The 8,652-nt window shown below is 38.5% G+C and overlaps 1 pseudogene; it reads left to right on the forward strand.

Moving 5' to 3' along the window:
• Nucleotides 1–4,374: 4,374 nt before the first annotated feature.
• On the forward strand, nucleotides 4,375–6,085 carry LOC137758837 (ADP-ribosylation factor-like protein 16; annotated as a pseudogene).
• Nucleotides 6,086–8,652: the final 2,567 nt, after the last annotated feature.

Below are 8,652 nucleotides of genomic sequence, written 5' to 3' on the forward strand. Positions count from 1 at the left end.
ATTTTTTTGGCTCCAAATGTTATGGGTTGACCATCCTGAAAATGATATGTTGGAGTCATAATGCCCAGAACATTAGGATGTGGCCTTATTGGGAGACAGTCTTTACACAGGTAATCAAATTAAAATGAGGTCATTAGGATGGGCCCTAATCCCATGACTGGTGTCTTTATAAAAAGGGGAAACTTGGACACAAAGACAGACATGCATAGAGGGACAAATGCCGTGAAAAGACACGGAGAGAAGACCATCTACAACCCTAAGAGAGGCCTAGAACAGATCTGTCCCTCAGAGCCCTCCAGAAAGAAGCAACCCTGACAACACCTTGATTTTGGACCATCTCCAGAAATGTGAGACAATACCGTTCTGTTCTTTAAGCCACCTAGTTTTGGCACTTTGAACAGCAGCCCTGACAAACTAAACATCAAGTATCTCAAATCTTAAAGGGCATACTTTGTGTTATCCTAGGATGCTGGTTCTCGGTTGAGGCATCTCAGCATACTGGTGCGTGACAGTGGTTTGTTAGGTTTATTATATATTGTTATTCTAATTAATAATAGTTGAAGTGATAAAATATTTTTAAAAATTTTCTTCTCTTATGTGTAAGAATTGGTTAAAATTCTCCCTGTAATAAAATCCAGGAGGACTCTTACCCATTTAAATTCTGATATGCTTCCTGGAATGCCATAGAAATAGATGGAAATATAATTAACATGCTTGCAATTGCAAACCACCTTGGGTATGCTCAGTGAAGTGTTTAGCACGTGTGACTGTCATCTGCCCTGCAAATATACAGAAAAAAAAAATGCCACTGCTCTCCATAAGACCAACTTTCAAACTCTTAGTCACAATCTACCCATTTTGAAAGAAGTTGCCTCACCTGGGATTCCATTTCCTGAATGACTGGTGTATTGTTTTTAGGACATTATTTCTCCCTCCTACATTATCATTATGGAATTTGCACCAACACAAAGTGTATCTACATGATGTTACTAGGCTATGGTAATCAGAAAGGGAGAAATTTATCCTAACCAATACTGCATAACTATGTTGGATGCATTTTACTAAATTAACAAACTTGTTCAGAAAAAAAAAAAACTCAGAGTCAGATACCAGCCATCATTGTTGGTAAAATTCAATAAATTTTCATCAAAACAACTTAAACATAACTTTATATTTTCTGGGTCAATGCTGAGTCATTAATTATTATTTTATATGTGTTTTCCAGTCAGTTTAGATTGATCATAACTAGATATTTAGGAGCTTATGTGATTTTTTTTTAAAGTACTTACCAGTGGGATTAATTTAAATGTCAAAAAAGTAAAGTAAGTAAAATCATTGTAATGAGGATTCCCCTCCAAATGATAATCGCTAATGGAATTTCATTATTCTCCTCTAGTGTTGAAGATACTCCTGAGGGTTACTTTAAATAGTCATTTCTCAACCTTTTTGACTTAAGAATCACATTCATGGCAACATCTAATGTTCTGAACCCTCTTAGCATTTTTTAGTCTTTTCATCATTTTTGCAGGTATTGAATAAGGAATGGTTTTAAGAAAAATCTTTTACTTAATATATATGATTAAAAATATAAGATCTTTTACTTTAGATATAGATAGAAGTATAACTGAAAAAATAAATTTCACTTTACTGTAATTTTTAGTAATATGCATATTCTATGAAAGCAAATTGCTATCAACAAAACAAAGATCACCTACTGAATGGGAGAAGATATTTGCAAACAATATATCTGATAAGTGGCTAATATACAAAATATACAAAGAACTCATACAACTCAACATCAAAAAACAAAAACAACTCTATTAGAAAATGGGCAGAGAATCTGAATAGACATTTTTCCAAAGAAGACATACAGATAGCCAACAGGCACATGAAAAGATACTCAACATCACTAATAATCAGGGAAATGCAAATCAAAGCCACAATGAGATATCACCTCATACCTGTCAGAATGGCTATCATCAAAAAGACAACAAGTAACAAGTGTTGAAGAGGATGTGAAGAAAAGGGAACCGAACCCTCATGTACTGTTGGTGGGAATGTAAATTAGTGCAGCCACTATACAAAACAGTATGGAAATTCCTCAAAAAATTAAAAATAGAATTACCATATGATCCAACATTTCCACTCCTGGGTATTTATCTGAAGAAAACAAAAACACTAATTAGAAAGGATATATGCACCCCTATGTTCACTGCAGCATTATTTACAATAGCCAAGATATGGAAGCAACCAAAGTGCACATCAATAGACGAATGGATAAAGAAGATGTCGTATATGTGTACACTGGAATATTATTCAGCCATAAAAAGAATGAAATATTGCCATTTGCAACAACATGGATGGACCTAGAGGGAATTATGCTGAATGAAATAAATCAGAGAAAGACAAACACTGTAGGCTTTCACTTGTGTGAAATCTACAAAACAAAACAAATGAACATAAATAAAACAGAAATAGATAACAGGTGGTTGCCAGAGGAGAGGGGATTAGGGGGAGGAAAGCAATAGGTAAGGGAGACTGAGGATTATTTTCCAGTTGCAAAATAAATGAATCATGGGGATGAAATATACAGTATGGGGAATATAGTCAACAACTAAGTAATGTTTTTGTATGGTAAAATTCATAACCAGAATTATCGTGGTGATCATTTTGAAATCTACAGAAAAAAATCACTACGTTGTATAACAGGAATTAACATAGTGTTGTAGGGTCAATTATACTCCAAAACCGAAAAACAAATAAACTCATAGGAAAAGAGATCGGATATGTGATTACTAGAGGTAGGGCAGGGGACACTGGAGGAAGGCAGTCAAAGGTACCACAAACTTCCAGTTGTAAGTAAATCCTAGGGTGTAACGTACAACGTGATAAATATAGTGAGCACTGATGTATGTTATGTTTGAAAGTTGTTAGGAGAGTAAATTCCAAGAGTTCTCATCACACACAATTATTTTTCTATTTCTTCAACTTTGTATCTATGTGAGATGATCGATGTCCACTAAACTTATTGTGATGATCATTTCATGATTTATGTAAGTCAAATTATGCTGTAAACCTGAAACTTACACAGTGCTGTATGTCAATTATATCTCCATAAAACTGGAAGAAAAAAAGCAAATTGCAACTTTTCACACTGACCATGTGAAGGCACACAATTTAATTTACTTGAAATAAATTATTTCATAAAAAATACTTTTCGGACAAACTTTCAAATGACAGATGATGTTGGTTTAGTGACAATACATACGAAAATGTAGGTTGAAATTTAACATGTTTTAGCAATCAAAAATAGACCAAATTTGCTTTCATAACTGTTACGAAATCAACTGAGAATTTTTTTTTTTTAATTTTGGAAGTTTATATTTATGCTTTGTATTTAAAATACCATATGAGAGAGAAGGTTTTAAAGTGCTATGGTGAGCATTTCTTTACATATAGCCCATTTTGATGTGGCTAGTCTTTATTCCCAATAAATGAAAATCTAAATTGGATATAACAATAATATATTTTGCTTTAAAAATGTCTTTTGGAAGTTGTAGAGCCATCTTCATATTCTACAAAAGGTTTATTCTAACTTACAGATAAGGCAAAGATCACTGATGCAAATGTATAGAATTGGTATTACCTTTATGTCTGTCCTTAACTTTTATGTTCCAAGATCAAAGTTCTTGAGCTTTTTGTCTTTCAGCAATGGTCAGTTGTAAGTCTAAACTAAACAATTAGTGTCAATGAATAAAGGGCACTGAAAGCTGTACAATTGTAAATGGAAGCAGAGGTGTTTAGCTGAGTCCTGGTTATACACATCAGAGCTCTCCTGATACCTTATCCCAGCTGTTTAGGAGGCTCCTGGAGGTTCTCCTGCTGTCATGTTGCAAAGGGAAAAAATACTAAAATATTATTTAAGATTGGATTAAGATGGCTGTCTGGGTGTAGATGCATCTATTCCCTTCCCTCCTCAAATACCTTGGAATGAAGAACAAAAAATCTATATATTTAAAAGGAAAACTCATTAACTGAACTGTTAGAAAATAATCTTCCTAGCATACTAGGTAGTCTTAAGAAGTTTCTGAAATAGAGAAATCAAACAGGATTGGAATGACAGAGACACAAGACTGGAGGGCATCATAGCCCAATACACTGCAAGGGTTGATTGGCCAGTGGCTTTGGGAATGCTCAGAATTGAAAATCCAGTCAATAAAGAGAGCAGGAGGGTTCCCAGGGGTGATGGAAAGGATCATCATTTGTGTTAGTCTTTGTAGGAGCAGTAGAGTTTTCCCCTGGGCTAAAACAATGAGAATGAGCAGAGGACACAGGAGAGTTGGTGCTCTAGGTAGCCAGTGATCCCAGGAAGAAATGAAGCCGCAACACCCAGAGGAAGGGTCCTCAGAATATCCCAGCAAGACATGCTATGCGGCCATAATCACCACCAGCGTCAGTGTTATAAGCAGCGGGCGTTCACCAGTAGATGAACCAGCTCTCAGGTACCCACATGAAACGGGAGGCCGAATCTTATCATCCTTAAAGCAGGAGGTAATGTGTGCTAGTATCTAACATTGGTAGACCAAGAAACAAAGCCAAAAGCCTATTACTTAAAGTTATAGTGGAAAGTACCAGAAAAACTAAGAACCCAAACATTGAAAAGGGACATGACAGTGGTTCTGGACTGGGAGCTGGTGAGGCAAGAGGCTGTTTTTCATTCTGTAAAGTTTAATCTTTGTTTCTGTTTTTCTTCCTGTTTTACAAAATACATTATTGTAAACTAATGAATTATTAACAATGTAATTCTAAGAATATTCATTTTCTTTGATTGGTGTGACATTTTAAAACCAACCATCATGCATGTATAAAATGAAAGAAATTCAATAAAGATATTTCCATTAAAATAGCAGCAGAACTTCAAAATACCTTGGAGAGGATATTATAAAAAAATAAGCAGGCTCGGTGCCACGGGCCTGGGGGAGACGCTGTTGGTGAAACGCTTGCAGACGATCCTTCCGCGCCCGGGGAAGGGGGGATGGGGATGGGGGGCGCTGGTGGTGAGCAGGGCGGGGGGCGCCCGGGGCGGGGTCCGCCAGTGCTCCCTCCTTGGCCCCGCTCCGAGACCTTTGTTGTTGTTTTTTAACACCTTTATTGGAGTATAATTGCTTTACAATGGTGTGTTAGCTTCTGCTGTATAACAAAGTGAAACAGCTATACATTTCCATATATCCCCATATCTCCTCCCTCTTGCGTCTCCCTCCCACCCTCCCTACCCCACCCCTCTAGGTGGTCACAAAGCACCGAGCTGATCTCCCTGTGCTATGCGGCTGCTTCCCACTAGCTATATATTTTACATTAGGTAGTGTGTATATGTCCATGCCACTCTCTCACTTCGTCCCAGCTTAACCTTCCCCCTCCCCGTGTCCTCAAGTCCATTCTCTACGTCTGCGTCTTTATTCCTGTCCTGCCCCTAGGTTCATCAGAACCATTTTTTTTCTTTTTTTAGATTCCATATATATGTGTTAGCATATGGTATTTGTTTTTCTCTTTCTGACTTACTTCACTCTGTATGACAGACTCTAGGTCCATCCACCTCACTACGGAGACCTTGACTGCCTTGCACAGCTGAGCTCCCGGGATGGGAAGGGCGACCTGGGTGATCCTCCCCCGACGCGGCCCACGGTGGGTACCAACTTAACGGACATTGTGGCTCAGAGAAAGATCACCATCCGGGAGCTGGGGGGTGGAGCATGGGCCCCATCTGGTCCAGTTACTATGGAAACTGTCATTCTCTCCTGTTCATGGCGGACGCCTCTAACCCCACCCAGATCTCTGCATCCTGTGCGCAGCTCCTGGGTCTCCTTTCCGCAGAACAACTTGAAGAGGCATCGGTTCTGATTCTCTTCAATAAAATTGACCTGCCCTGTAACATGACGATAGAAGAGATGAAGTCGTTAATCAGGCTCCCGGACCTCATTGCTTTTGCCAAGCGGAATATCACCACGTAGAAATCAGTGCCCGGAAAGGCACTGGCTTGTCAGAAGTGCTGCGCTGGCTCCAGGACACCCACAGAACTGATGGTTGACTGCAGGGCAGAGAAGCGTGGCTGGCCCGCTCTGTGGCAAGAAGGCAGAAGCAGCACTGCTTGGCCTCTGGCTATCTGTTGCTTTTATAAGGGCAGAATAAGCCCTAGAAGATGGGGTTCTGTGCTGAGTTGCAGTGATGGGTAAACTGAGGCACCCAAGTTATAGAAAATCCTGACATCTGCCCTCTGGCTCCAGAGCTGGGAGAGGAGGACAGGCCTGCCGGTTGGCCTGTGTCCTACACCATCCTGGGATGGTTCTAGGGGATTTGTTCCCCTCCCCCCAGGAGAGCTGCTCTCTCAACTCTGACACAAGCTCCAACCTGTCGAGTTTCCGATACCGTGACAGTATAAGGAAGCTTGTGGGAAAACACCTATTGCTTGGTGCATTTGTGTCCTAGGGCCTCTGTAACAAATCGCCACAAATGGTGGCTTGCAGCAGCATAAACTGACGTTCACGGAGCTGGAAGCCAGAAGTGTGGAGTCTCTGAGGGAGAATCCGTTCCCTGCTTCTAGTGGCTGCTGGTGCCGCTCGGTGTCGTTGGCTTGTGGCTCGCAGGACTTGAATCTCTGACTCTGTCTTCACGTGGTCTTCTCTCCTCTTTTTATAAGGAGGATGTAGGGCCCACCCTAAATCCAGGGTGATCTCATCTCAAGATCCACAGTTACATGTGCAAAGATCTTTTTTCCAAAGAAGGTCAACTTTGCATGTTCCGGGGGTTACAACTTGGACATATCTTTCGGGGCCACTATTAAACCTACTGCAGTCTGGTAAGAAAAAAATAAAATAAAATAAGCACACCAACTCAATGAAATCTATAATACTTAAGAGCATAAAAATTAGGCTTGAATGTATTGGGGAAAATCCACATTACTCGATGAGAATAAGCAATCATAAAATATCAGTTTTGCCACGAGTAATCTAAAAAATTAATTAAAACTCCATGGGAGTTTTTAGAAAATAAACCTTGAAGGTGCTTCTTGATTTCATCTGATAGAGGTATACAAGAATATGTGTTTCCCCTAAAAAGTAGCAACGAAGGGGACTTGCCCTACAGAGGGAAAACATACGATAAAATTATAATAACTATGAGTCGTAGGTAAGGGCACATAAATAGGTAAGTAGGCCAACAGAACAAAATAAAGTCCAATAACAGGCCCAAATATGATTATTACTTCAATGATCAAAGTGGCCTTTCTCATCATTGGAGAAAAGACAGACCATTCTATAACTTATGTTGGAACAATTGGCTATCGATTGTTCAAAAAGAAAGTTCTCCCTCACACCATATATAAAAATATATCACGTATGGATTAAAACCTACTTTTACAAATAAAATTATAAAAGTTTTAGAAGACAATATAAGAGACTTTAGTTTTCTCTGGGTGGGAAAAGCCTTACCTAAATCCCAGGAATCAAAAAGGAAAACACGAAGCTGTGAACTCACACGTATGTTCAGGAAAGGGAGTAAGTTTGAGGTAGGAGGTGAGGAATATATACTGCATATTTTTGTATTATTTGAATCTTGTACAATCATGTTAACTTAATATATTATCTCTGTTTTTTACTTTAAAAATAAAGAATCAGTAATATCTCATAACTAGCAGCTTCTCACAATTTCTTGTGTATGCCAATCTCAGTCTACCTTCAGAAGCCCTGACTGGAAACCACTGAGTTATGCCACCTAAACCCCCTCTACCAATGGCATTAGCCCTGCTCCCTGGAGGAAGGTGCAGGCAGGTGAAGAAATGACCAGAAGCTGCTTACATTTAGCTTCATCTTGAATTTGTTTCTTACTCACATGATAGATCACATCATTAGGGATCTGATTACCCAAAAAGATAGTTTTGCAAGGAACTTACCTGGTTACTAGCATTATTGTTACATAGAATTTGCAAGTTGATAAATTTCTTTTTGGCTCCTTTTAACTCCTTTGTTTTCTTGAAACTTTTCCCTACCTCCTATAAAGTTATCTTTTTACAATTTCTAGGCTCTCAATGCCCCTATATAACATTTTCACTCCTCACAGATGAACCCAACCCAATTTTGCCTTCCCTAAAGGTTTCAACTTTCCCATTTTCTTAGTTCTGTTTTCACAATTATATTAAAATCTTTTGTAAAAGAAGTAATGACCAATAAGGTACAAAAACTGACACATGTCTCTCACTGATACTTACATTAAAAAACGGAATCTGTTACCCCTAATAAAACCTATAATTAATGGGCTATATGGAAAAATCTTGTCAAGGCAGTATTTCTCTCATTTCCTTCCCCCTTTTTCTTATAACAATATTTAAACAACATTAAAAAAAAAAAAAAAAAAGGTCAGCACCTTTCCAACGTGCATCTGAAAGACTTTTAACTCTTACTTAGATTGAGCCTTGATTGTGTGTTTAAATACTGTTACGATGACTTGAACAGAGGAAGAATGAGATTCAACTGAGCTGCGCGTACTTTTTCTTTTGTGCTTTATGAACACCCAGGTGTTCGAGAAACTGATTATTAATGAGTTTCATCATCTGTTCTAGCAATTCTTCAGAAATCCAAGATTGTTGACAAATCTATAACT

Source organism: Eschrichtius robustus, chromosome 2 (genome assembly GCF_028021215.1).
Source record: "Eschrichtius robustus isolate mEscRob2 chromosome 2, mEscRob2.pri, whole genome shotgun sequence".
NCBI classification, from domain to species: Eukaryota; Metazoa; Chordata; class Mammalia; order Artiodactyla; family Eschrichtiidae; genus Eschrichtius; species Eschrichtius robustus.